Source organism: Ambystoma mexicanum, unplaced genomic scaffold (assembly GCF_040938575.1).
Source record: "Ambystoma mexicanum isolate Mex_15411 unplaced genomic scaffold, UKY_AmexF1_1 Mex_scaf20, whole genome shotgun sequence".
Taxonomy (NCBI): domain Eukaryota; kingdom Metazoa; phylum Chordata; class Amphibia; order Caudata; family Ambystomatidae; genus Ambystoma; species Ambystoma mexicanum.
The window spans coordinates 2,983,482-2,999,831 of NW_027182434.1; the positions used below are offsets into that span (position 1 = coordinate 2,983,482).

Genomic DNA, 16,350 nt, shown 5'->3' on the forward strand with positions numbered 1-16,350 from the left:
TCGTACAATATTTGTGCACAATTGCTTACATTAGGCGGCCGGTCCACTTTATTGAGTCCCCCTCAGCACCATTTAGTGCTCCTGTTGTCTGCGAAGTCCAAATTGTAACCCTGAATCAGTTCCTCTTCTGACCCTTTGTATCATGTTACATGACGAGTAATGATCACCTGTTAGCTTTATCCCTAATTATAACTCTCACTCTTTCCCTGCATCTAACCCTAGCTCTAATCCCATCATTAACCTCGGTCCGGGCACACGCGTGAACCCTTACTCTCATCTCAGCCTCTCCTGGTGATACATCACACCTGGGATCGTTTGCTCCCTGTGGGCTGTGGGAAATTTGCTACCAGCACGCCCTGGAAGTGGGGCTCATTCCGCTGCAACGGGAGGTCTTCCCAGGACGCGTCACAGCTCAACGCAAGAGCTCCTGGGTTTCGAAGGCTCTTGCAGCAAGCCTTCACAAAGCAGCAGGGAGCGCCGTTCCAGATGGGAAACTTGAGACTGGATGTCCAGAAAAGCAAGACGTCAGAAGCGAAACCTTTTTCCTGCAGGGTGTGGCATACCATCCGCTTGCTCATTGCGACAGAGGTGGCACTAATGAAGGAAGAGGTCAACGTTACGTTCTTCTTTAAAATGCAAGGCCAGGAAAAGTGGCAGCGGTGGGATTTGAACCCACGCCTCCGAAGAGACTGGAGCCTTAATCCAGCGCCTTAGACCGCTCGGCCACGCTACCTCCCTGCTAGTCGCCGAAAGCGGAACTTGACCCGTTGCCCGGCCCGCTTTAGTGCTTTGCCTTTTCTCCTTGGAAAGTCTGGAGACAGGCAGTGGAAGGGCAGGCAAACTGTCAGGTGCGCAGAGGAGGGGAGACCATGAGGCAAGGTGGGAGATGGGGGCAAGAAGTGAGAAAAAAACTAATCGCAAGCTAGGGCAGGATTCGGAAAGTGAAGCCGAAAAGGGGCTTAGCATGCAGCCCAGGGGTTTCTTTGACTGTCCTAAGCCCACAGGGACTTTGCCGTCCTCAGCTCATGAGACTTGAGATGGGTAGCTTGATTTGCTGAGGAAATGCGGGATGACAGATTCAACTCTGGAGTCAAACATAGCCCGGAACTATCGCCTTAAACTGAGTTTTAAGCCTGGTGCCGATAAAAAGAAAGAAATTAGCCTTAGATCGGGCAAGCCGTTTGACGGGGGAAAATGAGACCCCCTAGGCCAGCTAGGTGGTCGCTGGATGCTGTGCAGACATCAGCAGCTGTTCATTTCATGCCCTCACGTCTCCTCGTTAGTATAGTGGTCAGTATCCCCGCCTGTCACGCGGGAGACCGGGGTTCAATTCCCCGACGGGGAGGTTAAACCTTTTCTGGATTTTTTTTAGTTCTTGACAAATATTCTTGAAGATTAGGCTGAGTCAAGTAGGGAATGGGTGCCAAGAACTGACTCTTTAAGAAAAAAGCACCGGCAACGCTAGTCATCGTACAATATTTGTGCACAATTGCTTACATTAGGCGGCCGGTCCACTTTATTGAGTCCCCCTCAGCACCATTTAGTGCTCCTGTTGTCTGCGAAGTCCAAATTGTAACCCTGAATCAGTTCCTCTTCTGACCCTTTGTATCATGTTACATGACGAGTAATGATCACCTGTTAGCTTTATCCCTAATTATAACTCTCACTCTTTCCCTGCATCTAACCCTAGCTCTAATCCCATCATTAACCTCGGTCCGGGCACACGCGTGAACCCCTACTCTCATCTCAGCCTCTCCTGGTGATACATCACACCTGGGATCGTTTGCTCCCTGTGGGCTGTGGGAAATTTGCTACCAGCACGCCCTGGAAGTGGGGCTCATTCCGCTGCAACGGGAGGTCTTCCCAGGACGCGTCACAGCTCAACGCAAGAGCTCCTGGGTTTCGAAGGCTCTTGCAGCAAGCCTTCACAAAGCAGCAGGGAGCGCCGTTCCAGATGGGAAACTTGAGACTGGATGTCCAGAAAAGCAAGACGTCAGAAGCGAAACCTTTTTCCTGCAGGGTGTGGCATACCATCCGCTTGCTCATTGCGACAGAGGTGGCACTAATGAAGGAAGAGGTCAACGTTACGTTCTTCTTTAAAATGCAAGGCCAGGAAAAGTGGCAGCGGTGGGATTTGAACCCACGCCTCCGAAGAGACTGGAGCCTTAATCCAGCGCCTTAGACCGCTCGGCCACGCTACCTCCCTGCTAGTCGCCGAAAGCGGAACTTGACCCGTTGCCCGGCCCGCTTTAGTGCTTTGCCTTTTCTCCTTGGAAAGTCTGGAGACAGGCAGTGGAAGGGCAGGCAAACTGTCAGGTGCGCAGAGGAGGGGAGACCATGAGGCAAGGTGGGAGATGGGGGCAAGAAGTGAGAAAAAAACTAATCGCAAGCTAGGGCAGGATTCGGAAAGTGAAGCCGAAAAGGGGCTTAGCATGCAGCCCAGGGGTTTCTTTGACTGTCCTAAGCCCACAGGGACTTTGCCGTCCTCAGCTCATGAGACTTGAGATGGGTAGCTTGATTTGCTGAGGAAATGCGGGATGACAGATTCAACTCTGGAGTCAAACATAGCCCGGAACTATCGCCTTAAACTGAGTTTTAAGCCTGGTGCCGATAAAAAGAAAGAAATTAGCCTTAGATCGGGCAAGCCGTTTGACGGGGGAAAATGAGACCCCCCTAGGCCAGCTAGGTGGTCGCTGGATGCTGTGCAGACATCAGCAGCTGTTCATTTCATGCCCTCACGTCTCCTCGTTAGTATAGTGGTCAGTATCCCCGCCTGTCACGCGGGAGACCGGGGTTCAATTCCCCGACGGGGAGGTTAAACCGTTTCTGGATTTTTTTTAGTTCTTGACAAATATTCTTGAAGATTAGGCTGAGTCAAGTAGGGAATGGGTGCCAAGAACTGACTCTTTAAGAAAAAAGCACCGGCAACGCTAGTCATCGTACAATATTTGTGCACAATTGCTTACATTAGGCGGCCGGTCCACTTTATTGAGTCCCCCTCAGCACCATTTAGTGCTCCTGTTGTCTGCGAAGTCCAAATTGTAACCCTGAATCAGTTCCTCTTCTGACCCTTTGTATCATGTTACATGACGAGTAATGATCACCTGTTAGCTTTATCCCTAATTATAACTCTCACTCTTTCCCTGCATCTAACCCTAGCTCTAATCCCATCATTAACCTCGGTCCGGGCACACGCGTGAACCCCTACTCTCATCTCAGCCTCTCCTGGTGATACATCACACCTGGGATCGTTTGCTCCCTGTGGGCTGTGGGGAATTTGCTACCAGCACGCCCTGGAAGTGGGGCTCATTCCGCTGCAACGGGAGGTCTTCCCAGGACGCGTCACAGCTCAACGCAAGAGCTCCTGGGTTTCGAAGGCTCTTGCAGCAAGCCTTCACAAAGCAGCAGGGAGCGCCGTTCCAGATGGGAAACTTGAGACTGGATGTCCAGAAAAGCAAGACGTCAGAAGCGAAACCTTTTTCCTGCAGGGTGTGGCATACCATCCGCTTGCTCATTGCGACAGAGGTGGCACTAATGAAGGAAGAGGTCAACGTTACGTTCTTCTTTAAAATGCAAGGCCAGGAAAAGTGGCAGCGGTGGGATTTGAACCCACGCCTCCGAAGAGACTGGAGCCTTAATCCAGCGCCTTAGACCGCTCGGCCACGCTACCTCCCTGCTAGTCGCCGAAAGCGGAACTTGACCCGTTGCCCGGCCCGCTTTAGTGCTTTGCCTTTTCTCCTTGGAAAGTCTGGAGACAGGCAGTGGAAGGGCAGGCAAACTGTCAGGTGCGCAGAGGAGGGGAGACCATGAGGCAAGGTGGGAGATGGGGGCAAGAAGTGAGAAAAAAACTAATCGCAAGCTAGGGCAGGATTCGGAAAGTGAAGCCGAAAAGGGGCTTAGCATGCAGCCCAGGGGTTTCTTTGACTGTCCTAAGCCCACAGGGACTTTGCCGTCCTCAGCTCATGAGACTTGAGATGGGTAGCTTGATTTGCTGAGGAAATGCGGGATGACAGATTCAACTCTGGAGTCAAACATAGCCCGGAACTATCGCCTTAAACTGAGTTTTAAGCCTGGTGCCGATAAAAAGAAAGAAATTAGCCTTAGATCGGGCAAGCCGTTTGACGGGGGAAAATGAGACCCCCTAGGCCAGCTAGGTGGTCGCTGGATGCTGTGCAGACATCAGCAGCTGTTCATTTCATGCCCTCACGTCTCCTCGTTAGTATAGTGGTCAGTATCCCCGCCTGTCACGCGGGAGACCGGGGTTCAATTCGGGTTCAATTCCCCGACGGGGAGGTTAAACCTTTTCTGGATTTTTTTTAGTTCTTGACAAATATTCTTGAAGATTAGGCTGAGTCAAGTAGGGAATGGGTGCCAAGAACTGACTCTTTAAGAAAAAAGCACCAGCAACGCTAGTCATCGTACAATATTTGTGCACAATTGCTTACATTAGGCGGCCGGTCCACTTTATTGAGTCCCCCTCAGCACCATTTAGTGCTCCTGTTGTCTGCGAAGTCCAAATTGTAACCCTGAATCAGTTCCTCTTCTGACCCTTTGTATCATGTTACATGACGAGTAATGATCACCTGTTAGCTTTATCCCTAATTATAACTCTCACTCTTTCCCTGCATCTAACCCTAGCTCTAATCCCATCATTAACCTCGGTCCGGGCACACGCGTGAACCCTTACTCTCATCTCAGCCTCTCCTGGTGATACATCACACCTGGGATCGTTTGCTCCCTGTGGGCTGTGGGAAATTTGCTACCAGCACGCCCTGGAAGTGGGGCTCATTCCGCTGCAACGGGAGGTCTTCCCAGGACGCGTCACAGCTCAACGCAAGAGCTCCTGGGTTTCGAAGGCTCTTGCAGCAAGCCTTCACAAAGCAGCAGGGAGCGCCGTTCCAGATGGGAAACTTGAGACTGGATGTCCAGAAAAGCAAGACGTCAGAAGCGAAACCTTTTTCCTGCAGGGTGTGGCATACCATCCGCTTGCTCATTGCGACAGAGGTGGCACTAATGAAGGAAGAGGTCAACGTTACGTTCTTCTTTAAAATGCAAGGCCAGGAAAAGTGGCAGCGGTGGGATTTGAACCCACGCCTCCGAAGAGACTGGAGCCTTAATCCAGCGCCTTAGACCGCTCGGCCACGCTACCTCCCTGCTAGTCGCCGAAAGCGGAACTTGACCCGTTGCCCGGCCCGCTTTAGTGCTTTGCCTTTTCTCCTTGGAAAGTCTGGAGACAGGCAGTGGAAGGGCAGGCAAACTGTCAGGTGCGCAGAGGAGGGGAGACCATGAGGCAAGGTGGGAGATGGGGGCAAGAAGTGAGAAAAAAACTAATCGCAAGCTAGGGCAGGATTCGGAAAGTGAAGCCGAAAAGGGGCTTAGCATGCAGCCCAGGGGTTTCTTTGACTGTCCTAAGCCCACAGGGACTTTGCCGTCCTCAGCTCATGAGACTTGAGATGGGTAGCTTGATTTGCTGAGGAAATGCGGGATGACAGATTCAACTCTGGAGTCAAACATAGCCCGGAACTATCGCCTTAAACTGAGTTTTAAGCCTGGTGCCGATAAAAAGAAAGAAATTAGCCTTAGATCGGGCAAGCCGTTTGACGGGGGAAAATGAGACCCCCTAGGCCAGCTAGGTGGTCGCTGGATGCTGTGCAGACATCAGCAGCTGTTCATTTCATGCCCTCACGTCTCCTCGTTAGTATAGTGGTCAGTATCCCTGTCACGCGGGAGACCGGGGTTCAATTCCCCGACGGGGAGGTTAAACCTTTTCTGGATTTTTTTTAGTTCTTGACAAATATTCTTGAAGATTAGGCTGAGTCAAGTAGGGAATGGGTGCCAAGAACTGACTCTTTAAGAAAAAAGCACCGGCAACGCTAGTCATCGTACAATATTTGTGCACAATTGCTTACATTAGGCGGCCGGTCCACTTTATTGAGTCCCCCTCAGCACCATTTAGTGCTCCTGTTGTCTGCGAAGTCCAAATTGTAACCCTGAATCAGTTCCTCTTCTGACCCTTTGTATCATGTTACATGACGAGTAATGATCACCTGTTAGCTTTATCCCTAATTATAACTCTCACTCTTTCCCTGCATCTAACCCTAGCTCTAATCCCATCATTAACCTCGGTCCGGGCACACGCGTGAACCCTTACTCTCATCTCAGCCTCTCCTGGTGATACATCACACCTGGGATCGTTTGCTCCCTGTGGGCTGTGGGAAATTTGCTACCAGCACGCCCTGGAAGTGGGGCTCATTCCGCTGCAACGGGAGGTCTTCCCAGGACGCGTCACAGCTCAACGCAAGAGCTCCTGGGTTTCGAAGGCTCTTGCAGCAAGCCTTCACAAAGCAGCAGGGAGCGCCGTTCCAGATGGGAAACTTGAGACTGGATGTCCAGAAAAGCAAGACGTCAGAAGCGAAACCTTTTTCCTGCAGGGTGTGGCATACCATCCGCTTGCTCATTGCGACAGAGGTGGCACTAATGAAGGAAGAGGTCAACGTTACGTTCTTCTTTAAAATGCAAGGCCAGGAAAAGTGGCAGCGGTGGGATTTGAACCCACGCCTCCGAAGAGACTGGAGCCTTAATCCAGCGCCTTAGACCGCTCGGCCACGCTACCTCCCTGCTAGTCGCCGAAAGCGGAACTTGACCCGTTGCCCGGCCCGCTTTAGTGCTTTGCCTTTTCTCCTTGGAAAGTCTGGAGACAGGCAGTGGAAGGGCAGGCAAACTGTCAGGTGCGCAGAGGAGGGGAGACCATGAGGCAAGGTGGGAGATGGGGGCAAGAAGTGAGAAAAAAACTAATCGCAAGCTAGGGCAGGATTCGGAAAGTGAAGCCGAAAAGGGGCTTAGCATGCAGCCCAGGGGTTTCTTTGACTGTCCTAAGCCCACAGGGACTTTGCCGTCCTCAGCTCATGAGACTTGAGATGGGTAGCTTGATTTGCTGAGGAAATGCGGGATGACAGATTCAACTCTGGAGTCAAACATAGCCCGGAACTATCGCCTTAAACTGAGTTTTAAGCCTGGTGCCGATAAAAAGAAAGAAATTAGCCTTAGATCGGGCAAGCCGTTTGACGGGGGAAAATGAGACCCCCTAGGCCAGCTAGGTGGTCGCTGGATGCTGTGCAGACATCAGCAGCTGTTCATTTCATGCCCTCACGTCTCCTCGTTAGTATAGTGGTCAGTATCCCCGCCTGTCACGCGGGAGACCGCGACGGGGAGGTTAAACCTTTTCTGGATTTTTTTTAGTTCTTGACAAATATTCTTGAAGATTAGGCTGAGTCAAGTAGGGAATGGGTGCCAAGAACTGACTCTTTAAGAAAAAAGCACCGGCAACGCTAGTCATCGTACAATATTTGTGCACAATTGCTTACATTAGGCGGCCGGTCCACTTTATTGAGTCCCCCTCAGCACCATTTAGTGCTCCTGTTGTCTGCGAAGTCCAAATTGTAACCCTGAATCAGTTCCTCTTCTGACCCTTTGTATCATGTTACATGACGAGTAATGATCACCTGTTAGCTTTATCCCTAATTATAACTCTCACTCTTTCCCTGCATCTAACCCTAGCTCTAATCCCATCATTAACCTCGGTCCGGGCACACGCGTGAACCCTTACTCTCATCTCAGCCTCTCCTGGTGATACATCACACCTGGGATCGTTTGCTCCCTGTGGGCTGTGGGAAATTTGCTACCAGCACGCCCTGGAAGTGGGGCTCATTCCGCTGCAACGGGAGGTCTTCCCAGGACGCGTCACAGCTCAACGCAAGAGCTCCTGGGTTTCGAAGGCTCTTGCAGCAAGCCTTCACAAAGCAGCAGGGAGCGCCGTTCCAGATGGGAAACTTGAGACTGGATGTCCAGAAAAGCAAGACGTCAGAAGCGAAACCTTTTTCCTGCAGGGTGTGGCATACCATCCGCTTGCTCATTGCGACAGAGGTGGCACTAATGAAGGAAGAGGTCAACGTTACGTTCTTCTTTAAAATGCAAGGCCAGGAAAAGTGGCAGCGGTGGGATTTGAACCCACGCCTCCGAAGAGACTGGAGCCTTAATCCAGCGCCTTAGACCGCTCGGCCACGCTACCTCCCTGCTAGTCGCCGAAAGCGGAACTTGACCCGTTGCCCGGCCCGCTTTAGTGCTTTGCCTTTTCTCCTTGGAAAGTCTGGAGACAGGCAGTGGAAGGGCAGGCAAACTGTCAGGTGCGCAGAGGAGGGGAGACCATGAGGCAAGGTGGGAGATGGGGGCAAGAAGTGAGAAAAAAACTAATCGCAAGCTAGGGCAGGATTCGGAAAGTGAAGCCGAAAAGGGGCTTAGCATGCAGCCCAGGGGTTTCTTTGACTGTCCTAAGCCCACAGGGACTTTGCCGTCCTCAGCTCATGAGACTTGAGATGGGTAGCTTGATTTGCTGAGGAAATGCGGGATGACAGATTCAACTCTGGAGTCAAACATAGCCCGGAACTATCGCCTTAAACTGAGTTTTAAGCCTGGTGCCGATAAAAAGAAAGAAATTAGCCTTAGATCGGGCAAGCCGTTTGACGGGGGAAAATGAGACCCCCTAGGCCAGCTAGGTGGTCGCTGGATGCTGTGCAGACATCAGCAGCTGTTCATTTCATGCCCTCACGTCTCCTCGTTAGTATAGTGGTCAGTATCCCCGCCTGTCACGCGGGAGACCGGGGTTCAATTCCCCGACGGGGAGGTTAAACCTTTTCTGGATTTTTTTTAGTTCTTGACAAATATTCTTGAAGATTAGGCTGAGTCAAGTAGGGAATGGGTGCCAAGAACTGACTCTTTAAGAAAAAAGCACCGGCAACGCTAGTCATCGTACAATATTTGTGCACAATTGCTTACATTAGGCGGCCGGTCCACTTTATTGAGTCCCCCTCAGCACCATTTAGTGCTCCTGTTGTCTGCGAAGTCCAAATTGTAACCCTGAATCAGTTCCTCTTCTGACCCTTTGTATCATGTTACATGACGAGTAATGATCACCTGTTAGCTTTATCCCTAATTATAACTCTCACTCTTTCCCTGCATCTAACCCTAGCTCTAATCCCATCATTAACCTCGGTCCGGGCACACGCGTGAACCCCTACTCTCATCTCAGCCTCTCCTGGTGATACATCACACCTGGGATCGTTTGCTCCCTGTGGGCTGTGGGAAATTTGCTACCAGCACGCCCTGGAAGTGGGGCTCATTCCGCTGCAACGGGAGGTCTTCCCAGGACGCGTCACAGCTCAACGCAAGAGCTCCTGGGTTTCGAAGGCTCTTGCAGCAAGCCTTCACAAAGCAGCAGGGAGCGCCGTTCCAGATGGGAAACTTGAGACTGGATGTCCAGAAAAGCAAGACGTCAGAAGCGAAACCTTTTTCCTGCAGGGTGTGGCATACCATCCGCTTGCTCATTGCGACAGAGGTGGCACTAATGAAGGAAGAGGTCAACGTTACGTTCTTCTTTAAAATGCAAGGCCAGGAAAAGTGGCAGCGGTGGGATTTGAACCCACGCCTCCGAAGAGACTGGAGCCTTAATCCAGCGCCTTAGACCGCTCGGCCACGCTACCTCCCTGCTAGTCGCCGAAAGCGGAACTTGACCCGTTGCCCGGCCCGCTTTAGTGCTTTGCCTTTTCTCCTTGGAAAGTCTGGAGACAGGCAGTGGAAGGGCAGGCAAACTGTCAGGTGCGCAGAGGAGGGGAGACCATGAGGCAAGGTGGGAGATGGGGGCAAGAAGTGAGAAAAAAACTAATCGCAAGCTAGGGCAGGATTCGGAAAGTGAAGCCGAAAAGGGGCTTAGCATGCAGCCCAGGGGTTTCTTTGACTGTCCTAAGCCCACAGGGACTTTGCCGTCCTCAGCTCATGAGACTTGAGATGGGTAGCTTGATTTGCTGAGGAAATGCGGGATGACAGATTCAACTCTGGAGTCAAACATAGCCCGGAACTATCGCCTTAAACTGAGTTTTAAGCCTGGTGCCGATAAAAAGAAAGAAATTAGCCTTAGATCGGGCAAGCCGTTTGACGGGGGAAAATGAGACCCCCTAGGCCAGCTAGGTGGTCGCTGGATGCTGTGCAGACATCAGCAGCTGTTCATTTCATGCCCTCACGTCTCCTCGTTAGTATAGTGGTCAGTATCCCTGTCACGCGGGAGACCGGGGTTCAATTCCCCGACGGGGAGGTTAAACCTTTTCTGGATTTTTTTTAGTTCTTGACAAATATTCTTGAAGATTAGGCTGAGTCAAGTAGGGAATGGGTGCCAAGAACTGACTCTTTAAGAAAAAAGCACCGGCAACGCTAGTCATCGTACAATATTTGTGCACAATTGCTTACATTAGGCGGCCGGTCCACTTTATTGAGTCCCCCTCAGCACCATTTAGTGCTCCTGTTGTCTGCGAAGTCCAAATTGTAACCCTGAATCAGTTCCTCTTCTGACCCTTTGTATCATGTTACATGACGAGTAATGATCACCTGTTAGCTTTATCCCTAATTATAACTCTCACTCTTTCCCTGCATCTAACCCTAGCTCTAATCCCATCATTAACCTCGGTCCGGGCACACGCGTGAACCCTTACTCTCATCTCAGCCTCTCCTGGTGATACATCACACCTGGGATCGTTTGCTCCCTGTGGGCTGTGGGAAATTTGCTACCAGCACGCCCTGGAAGTGGGGCTCATTCCGCTGCAACGGGAGGTCTTCCCAGGACGCGTCACAGCTCAACGCAAGAGCTCCTGGGTTTCGAAGGCTCTTGCAGCAAGCCTTCACAAAGCAGCAGGGAGCGCCGTTCCAGATGGGAAACTTGAGACTGGATGTCCAGAAAAGCAAGACGTCAGAAGCGAAACCTTTTTCCTGCAGGGTGTGGCATACCATCCGCTTGCTCATTGCGACAGAGGTGGCACTAATGAAGGAAGAGGTCAACGTTACGTTCTTCTTTAAAATGCAAGGCCAGGAAAAGTGGCAGCGGTGGGATTTGAACCCACGCCTCCGAAGAGACTGGAGCCTTAATCCAGCGCCTTAGACCGCTCGGCCACGCTACCTCCCTGCTAGTCGCCGAAAGCGGAACTTGACCCGTTGCCCGGCCCGCTTTAGTGCTTTGCCTTTTCTCCTTGGAAAGTCTGGAGACAGGCAGTGGAAGGGCAGGCAAACTGTCAGGTGCGCAGAGGAGGGGAGACCATGAGGCAAGGTGGGAGATGGGGGCAAGAAGTGAGAAAAAAACTAATCGCAAGCTAGGGCAGGATTCGGAAAGTGAAGCCGAAAAGGGGCTTAGCATGCAGCCCAGGGGTTTCTTTGACTGTCCTAAGCCCACAGGGACTTTGCCGTCCTCAGCTCATGAGACTTGAGATGGGTAGCTTGATTTGCTGAGGAAATGCGGGATGACAGATTCAACTCTGGAGTCAAACATAGCCCGGAACTATCGCCTTAAACTGAGTTTTAAGCCTGGTGCCGATAAAAAGAAAGAAATTAGCCTTAGATTGGGCAAGCCGTTTGACGGGGGAAAATGAGACCCCCTAGGCCAGCTAGGTGGTCGCTGGATGCTGTGCAGACATCAGCAGCTGTTCATTTCATGCCCTCACGTCTCCTCGTTAGTATAGTGGTCAGTATCCCCGCCTGTCACGCGGGAGACCGGGGTTCAATTCCCCGACGGGGAGGTTAAACCTTTTCTGGATTTTTTTTAGTTCTTGACAAATATTCTTGAAGATTAGGCTGAGTCAAGTAGGGAATGGGTGCCAAGAACTGACTCTTTAAGAAAAAAGCACCGGCAACGCTAGTCATCGTACAATATTTGTGCACAATTGCTTACATTAGGCGGCCGGTCCACTTTATTGAGTCCCCCTCAGCACCATTTAGTGCTCCTGTTGTCTGCGAAGTCCAAATTGTAACCCTGAATCAGTTCCTCTTCTGACCCTTTGTATCATGTTACATGACGAGTAATGATCACCTGTTAGCTTTATCCCTAATTATAACTCTCACTCTTTCCCTGCATCTAACCCTAGCTCTAATCCCATCATTAACCTCGGTCCGGGCACACGCGTGAACCCTTACTCTCATCTCAGCCTCTCCTGGTGATACATCACACCTGGGATCGTTTGCTCCCTGTGGGCTGTGGGAAATTTGCTACCAGCACGCCCTGGAAGTGGGGCTCATTCCGCTGCAACGGGAGGTCTTCCCAGGACGCGTCACAGCTCAACGCAAGAGCTCCTGGGTTTCGAAGGCTCTTGCAGCAAGCCTTCACAAAGCAGCAGGGAGCGCCGTTCCAGATGGGAAACTTGAGACTGGATGTCCAGAAAAGCAAGACGTCAGAAGCGAAACCTTTTTCCTGCAGGGTGTGGCATACCATCCGCTTGCTCATTGCGACAGAGGTGGCACTAATGAAGGAAGAGGTCAACGTTACGTTCTTCTTTAAAATGCAAGGCCAGGAAAAGTGGCAGCGGTGGGATTTGAACCCACGCCTCCGAAGAGACTGGAGCCTTAATCCAGCGCCTTAGACCGCTCGGCCACGCTACCTCCCTGCTAGTCGCCGAAAGCGGAACTTGACCCGTTGCCCGGCCCGCTTTAGTGCTTTGCCTTTTCTCCTTGGAAAGTCTGGAGACAGGCAGTGGAAGGGCAGGCAAACTGTCAGGTGCGCAGAGGAGGGGAGACCATGAGGCAAGGTGGGAGATGGGGGCAAGAAGTGAGAAAAAAACTAATCGCAAGCTAGGGCAGGATTCGGAAAGTGAAGCCGAAAAGGGGCTTAGCATGCAGCCCAGGGGTTTCTTTGACTGTCCTAAGCCCACAGGGACTTTGCCGTCCTCAGCTCATGAGACTTGAGATGGGTAGCTTGATTTGCTGAGGAAATGCGGGATGACAGATTCAACTCTGGAGTCAAACATAGCCCGGAACTATCGCCTTAAACTGAGTTTTAAGCCTGGTGCCGATAAAAAGAAAGAAATTAGCCTTAGATCGGGCAAGCCGTTTGACGGGGGAAAATGAGACCCCCTAGGCCAGCTAGGTGGTCGCTGGATGCTGTGCAGACATCAGCAGCTGTTCATTTCATGCCCTCACGTCTCCTCGTTAGTATAGTGGTCAGTATCCCCGCCTGTCACGCGGGAGACCGGGGTTCAATTCCCCGACGGGGAGGTTAAACCTTTTCTGGATTTTTTTTAGTTCTTGACAAATATTCTTGAAGATTAGGCTGAGTCAAGTAGGGAATGGGTGCCAAGAACTGACTCTTTAAGAAAAAAGCACCGGCAACGCTAGTCATCGTACAATATTTGTGCACAATTGCTTACATTAGGCGGCCGGTCCACTTTATTGAGTCCCCCTCAGCACCATTTAGTGCTCCTGTTGTCTGCGAAGTCCAAATTGTAACCCTGAATCAGTTCCTCTTCTGACCCTTTGTATCATGTTACATGACGAGTAATGATCACCTGTTAGCTTTATCCCTAATTATAACTCTCACTCTTTCCCTGCATCTAACCCTAGCTCTAATCCCATCATTAACCTCGGTCCGGGCACACGCGTGAACCCTTACTCTCATCTCAGCCTCTCCTGGTGATACATCACACCTGGGATCGTTTGCTCCCTGTGGGCTGTGGGAAATTTGCTACCAGCACGCCCTGGAAGTGGGGCTCATTCCGCTGCAACGGGAGGTCTTCCCAGGACGCGTCACAGCTCAACGCAAGAGCTCCTGGGTTTCGAAGGCTCTTGCAGCAAGCCTTCACAAAGCAGCAGGGAGCGCCGTTCCAGATGGGAAACTTGAGACTGGATGTCCAGAAAAGCAAGACGTCAGAAGCGAAACCTTTTTCCTGCAGGGTGTGGCATACCATCCGCTTGCTCATTGCGACAGAGGTGGCACTAATGAAGGAAGAGGTCAACGTTACGTTCTTCTTTAAAATGCAAGGCCAGGAAAAGTGGCAGCGGTGGGATTTGAACCCACGCCTCCGAAGAGACTGGAGCCTTAATCCAGCGCCTTAGACCGCTCGGCCACGCTACCTCCCTGCTAGTCGCCGAAAGCGGAACTTGACCCGTTGCCCGGCCCGCTTTAGTGCTTTGCCTTTTCTCCTTGGAAAGTCTGGAGACAGGCAGTGGAAGGGCAGGCAAACTGTCAGGTGCGCAGAGGAGGGGAGACCATGAGGCAAGGTGGGAGATGGGGGCAAGAAGTGAGAAAAAAACTAATCGCAAGCTAGGGCAGGATTCGGAAAGTGAAGCCGAAAAGGGGCTTAGCATGCAGCCCAGGGGTTTCTTTGACTGTCCTAAGCCCACAGGGACTTTGCCGTCCTCAGCTCATGAGACTTGAGATGGGTAGCTTGATTTGCTGAGGAAATGCGGGATGACAGATTCAACTCTGGAGTCAAACATAGCCCGGAACTATCGCCTTAAACTGAGTTTTAAGCCTGGTGCCGATAAAAAGAAAGAAATTAGCCTTAGATCGGGCAAGCCGTTTGACGGGGGAAAATGAGACCCCCTAGGCCAGCTAGGTGGTCGCTGGATGCTGTGCAGACATCAGCAGCTGTTCATTTCATGCCCTCACGTCTCCTCGTTAGTATAGTGGTCAGTATCCCTGTCACGCGGGAGACCGGGGTTCAATTCCCCGACGGGGAGGTTAAACCTTTTCTGGATTTTTTTTAGTTCTTGACAAATATTCTTGAAGATTAGGCTGAGTCAAGTAGGGAATGGGTGCCAAGAACTGACTCTTTAAGAAAAAAGCACCGGCAACGCTAGTCATCGTACAATATTTGTGCACAATTGCTTACATTAGGCGGCCGGTCCACTTTATTGAGTCCCCCTCAGCACCATTTAGTGCTCCTGTTGTCTGCGAAGTCCAAATTGTAACCCTGAATCAGTTCCTCTTCTGACCCTTTGTATCATGTTACATGACGAGTAATGATCACCTGTTAGCTTTATCCCTAATTATAACTCTCACTCTTTCCCTGCATCTAACCCTAGCTCTAATCCCATCATTAACCTCGGTCCGGGCACACGCGTGAACCCTTACTCTCATCTCAGCCTCTCCTGGTGATACATCACACCTGGGATCGTTTGCTCCCTGTGGGCTGTGGGAAATTTGCTACCAGCACGCCCTGGAAGTGGGGCTCATTCCGCTGCAACGGGAGGTCTTCCCAGGACGCGTCACAGCTCAACGCAAGAGCTCCTGGGTTTCGAAGGCTCTTGCAGCAAGCCTTCACAAAGCAGCAGGGAGCGCCGTTCCAGATGGGAAACTTGAGACTGGATGTCCAGAAAAGCAAGACGTCAGAAGCGAAACCTTTTTCCTGCAGGGTGTGGCATACCATCCGCTTGCTCATTGCGACAGAGGTGGCACTAATGAAGGAAGAGGTCAACGTTACGTTCTTCTTTAAAATGCAAGGCCAGGAAAAGTGGCAGCGGTGGGATTTGAACCCACGCCTCCGAAGAGACTGGAGCCTTAATCCAGCGCCTTAGACCGCTCGGCCACGCTACCTCCCTGCTAGTCGCCGAAAGCGGAACTTGACCCGTTGCCCGGCCCGCTTTAGTGCTTTGCCTTTTCTCCTTGGAAAGTCTGGAGACAGGCAGTGGAAGGGCAGGCAAACTGTCAGGTGCGCAGAGGAGGGGAGACCATGAGGCAAGGTGGGAGATGGGGGCAAGAAGTGAGAAAAAAACTAATCGCAAGCTAGGGCAGGATTCGGAAAGTGAAGCCGAAAAGGGGCTTAGCATGCAGCCCAGGGGTTTCTTTGACTGTCCTAAGCCCACAGGGACTTTGCCGTCCTCAGCTCATGAGACTTGAGATGGGTAGCTTGATTTGCTGAGGAAATGCGGGATGACAGATTCAACTCTGGAGTCAAACATAGCCCGGAACTATCGCCTTAAACTGAGTTTTAAGCCTGGTGCCGATAAAAAGAAAGAAATTAGCCTTAGATCGGGCAAGCCGTTTGACGGGGGAAAATGAGACCCCCTAGGCCAGCTAGGTGGTCGCTGGATGCTGTGCAGACATCAGCAGCTGTTCATTTCATGCCCTCACGTCTCCTCGTTAGTATAGTGGTCAGTATCCCTGTCACGCGGGAGACCGGGGTTCAATTCCCCGACGGGGAGGTTAAACCTTTTCTGGATTTTTTTTAGTTCTTGACAAATATTCTTGAAGATTAGGCTGAGTCAAGTAGGGAATGGGTGCCAAGAACTGACTCTTTAAGAAAAAAGCACCGGCAACGCTAGTCATCGTACAATATTTGTGCACAATTGCTTACATTAGGCGGCCGGTCCACTTTATTGAGTCCCCCTCAGCACCATTTAGTGCTCCTGTTGTCTGCGAAGTCCAAATTGTAACCCTGAATCAGTTCCTCTTCTGACCCTTTGTATCATGTTACATGACGAGTAATGATCACCTGTTAGCTTTATCCCTAATTATAACTCTCACTCTTTCCCTGCATCTAACCC

General features: G+C 51.3%; 16 non-coding genes across 16 annotated transcripts; 5 read left to right on the top strand and 11 right to left on the bottom strand.

Moving 5' to 3' along the window:
• Positions 1–651: 651 nt before the first annotated feature.
• TRNAL-AAG (transfer RNA leucine (anticodon AAG)) lies at positions 652–733 on the bottom strand. The gene has a single exon. It is a non-coding gene; the product is annotated as a tRNA-Leu (tRNA).
• Positions 734–1,273: 540 nt separating this feature from the next.
• On the top strand, positions 1,274–1,345 carry TRNAD-GUC (transfer RNA aspartic acid (anticodon GUC)). Its single transcript has one exon. It is a non-coding gene; the product is annotated as a tRNA-Asp (tRNA).
• Positions 1,346–2,119: 774 nt separating this feature from the next.
• TRNAL-AAG (transfer RNA leucine (anticodon AAG)) lies at positions 2,120–2,201 on the bottom strand. The gene has a single exon. It is a non-coding gene; the product is annotated as a tRNA-Leu (tRNA).
• A 541-nt stretch (positions 2,202–2,742) lies between these two features.
• On the top strand, positions 2,743–2,814 carry TRNAD-GUC (transfer RNA aspartic acid (anticodon GUC)). Its single transcript has one exon. It is a non-coding gene; the product is annotated as a tRNA-Asp (tRNA).
• A 774-nt stretch (positions 2,815–3,588) lies between these two features.
• Positions 3,589–3,670, bottom strand: TRNAL-AAG (transfer RNA leucine (anticodon AAG)). Its single transcript has one exon. It is a non-coding gene; the product is annotated as a tRNA-Leu (tRNA).
• Positions 3,671–5,067: 1,397 nt separating this feature from the next.
• Positions 5,068–5,149, bottom strand: TRNAL-AAG (transfer RNA leucine (anticodon AAG)). Its single transcript has one exon. It is a non-coding gene; the product is annotated as a tRNA-Leu (tRNA).
• Positions 5,150–6,531: 1,382 nt separating this feature from the next.
• On the bottom strand, positions 6,532–6,613 carry TRNAL-AAG (transfer RNA leucine (anticodon AAG)). The gene has a single exon. It is a non-coding gene; the product is annotated as a tRNA-Leu (tRNA).
• Positions 6,614–7,986: 1,373 nt separating this feature from the next.
• On the bottom strand, positions 7,987–8,068 carry TRNAL-AAG (transfer RNA leucine (anticodon AAG)). Its single transcript has one exon. It is a non-coding gene; the product is annotated as a tRNA-Leu (tRNA).
• Positions 8,069–8,608: 540 nt separating this feature from the next.
• On the top strand, positions 8,609–8,680 carry TRNAD-GUC (transfer RNA aspartic acid (anticodon GUC)). The gene has a single exon. It is a non-coding gene; the product is annotated as a tRNA-Asp (tRNA).
• A 774-nt stretch (positions 8,681–9,454) lies between these two features.
• Positions 9,455–9,536, bottom strand: TRNAL-AAG (transfer RNA leucine (anticodon AAG)). Its single transcript has one exon. It is a non-coding gene; the product is annotated as a tRNA-Leu (tRNA).
• A 1,382-nt stretch (positions 9,537–10,918) lies between these two features.
• On the bottom strand, positions 10,919–11,000 carry TRNAL-AAG (transfer RNA leucine (anticodon AAG)). The gene has a single exon. It is a non-coding gene; the product is annotated as a tRNA-Leu (tRNA).
• A 540-nt stretch (positions 11,001–11,540) lies between these two features.
• Positions 11,541–11,612, top strand: TRNAD-GUC (transfer RNA aspartic acid (anticodon GUC)). The gene has a single exon. It is a non-coding gene; the product is annotated as a tRNA-Asp (tRNA).
• A 774-nt stretch (positions 11,613–12,386) lies between these two features.
• TRNAL-AAG (transfer RNA leucine (anticodon AAG)) lies at positions 12,387–12,468 on the bottom strand. Its single transcript has one exon. It is a non-coding gene; the product is annotated as a tRNA-Leu (tRNA).
• Positions 12,469–13,008: 540 nt separating this feature from the next.
• TRNAD-GUC (transfer RNA aspartic acid (anticodon GUC)) lies at positions 13,009–13,080 on the top strand. Its single transcript has one exon. It is a non-coding gene; the product is annotated as a tRNA-Asp (tRNA).
• Positions 13,081–13,854: 774 nt separating this feature from the next.
• On the bottom strand, positions 13,855–13,936 carry TRNAL-AAG (transfer RNA leucine (anticodon AAG)). Its single transcript has one exon. It is a non-coding gene; the product is annotated as a tRNA-Leu (tRNA).
• A 1,382-nt stretch (positions 13,937–15,318) lies between these two features.
• Positions 15,319–15,400, bottom strand: TRNAL-AAG (transfer RNA leucine (anticodon AAG)). Its single transcript has one exon. It is a non-coding gene; the product is annotated as a tRNA-Leu (tRNA).
• Between the last annotated feature and the right edge of the window lie 950 nt (positions 15,401–16,350).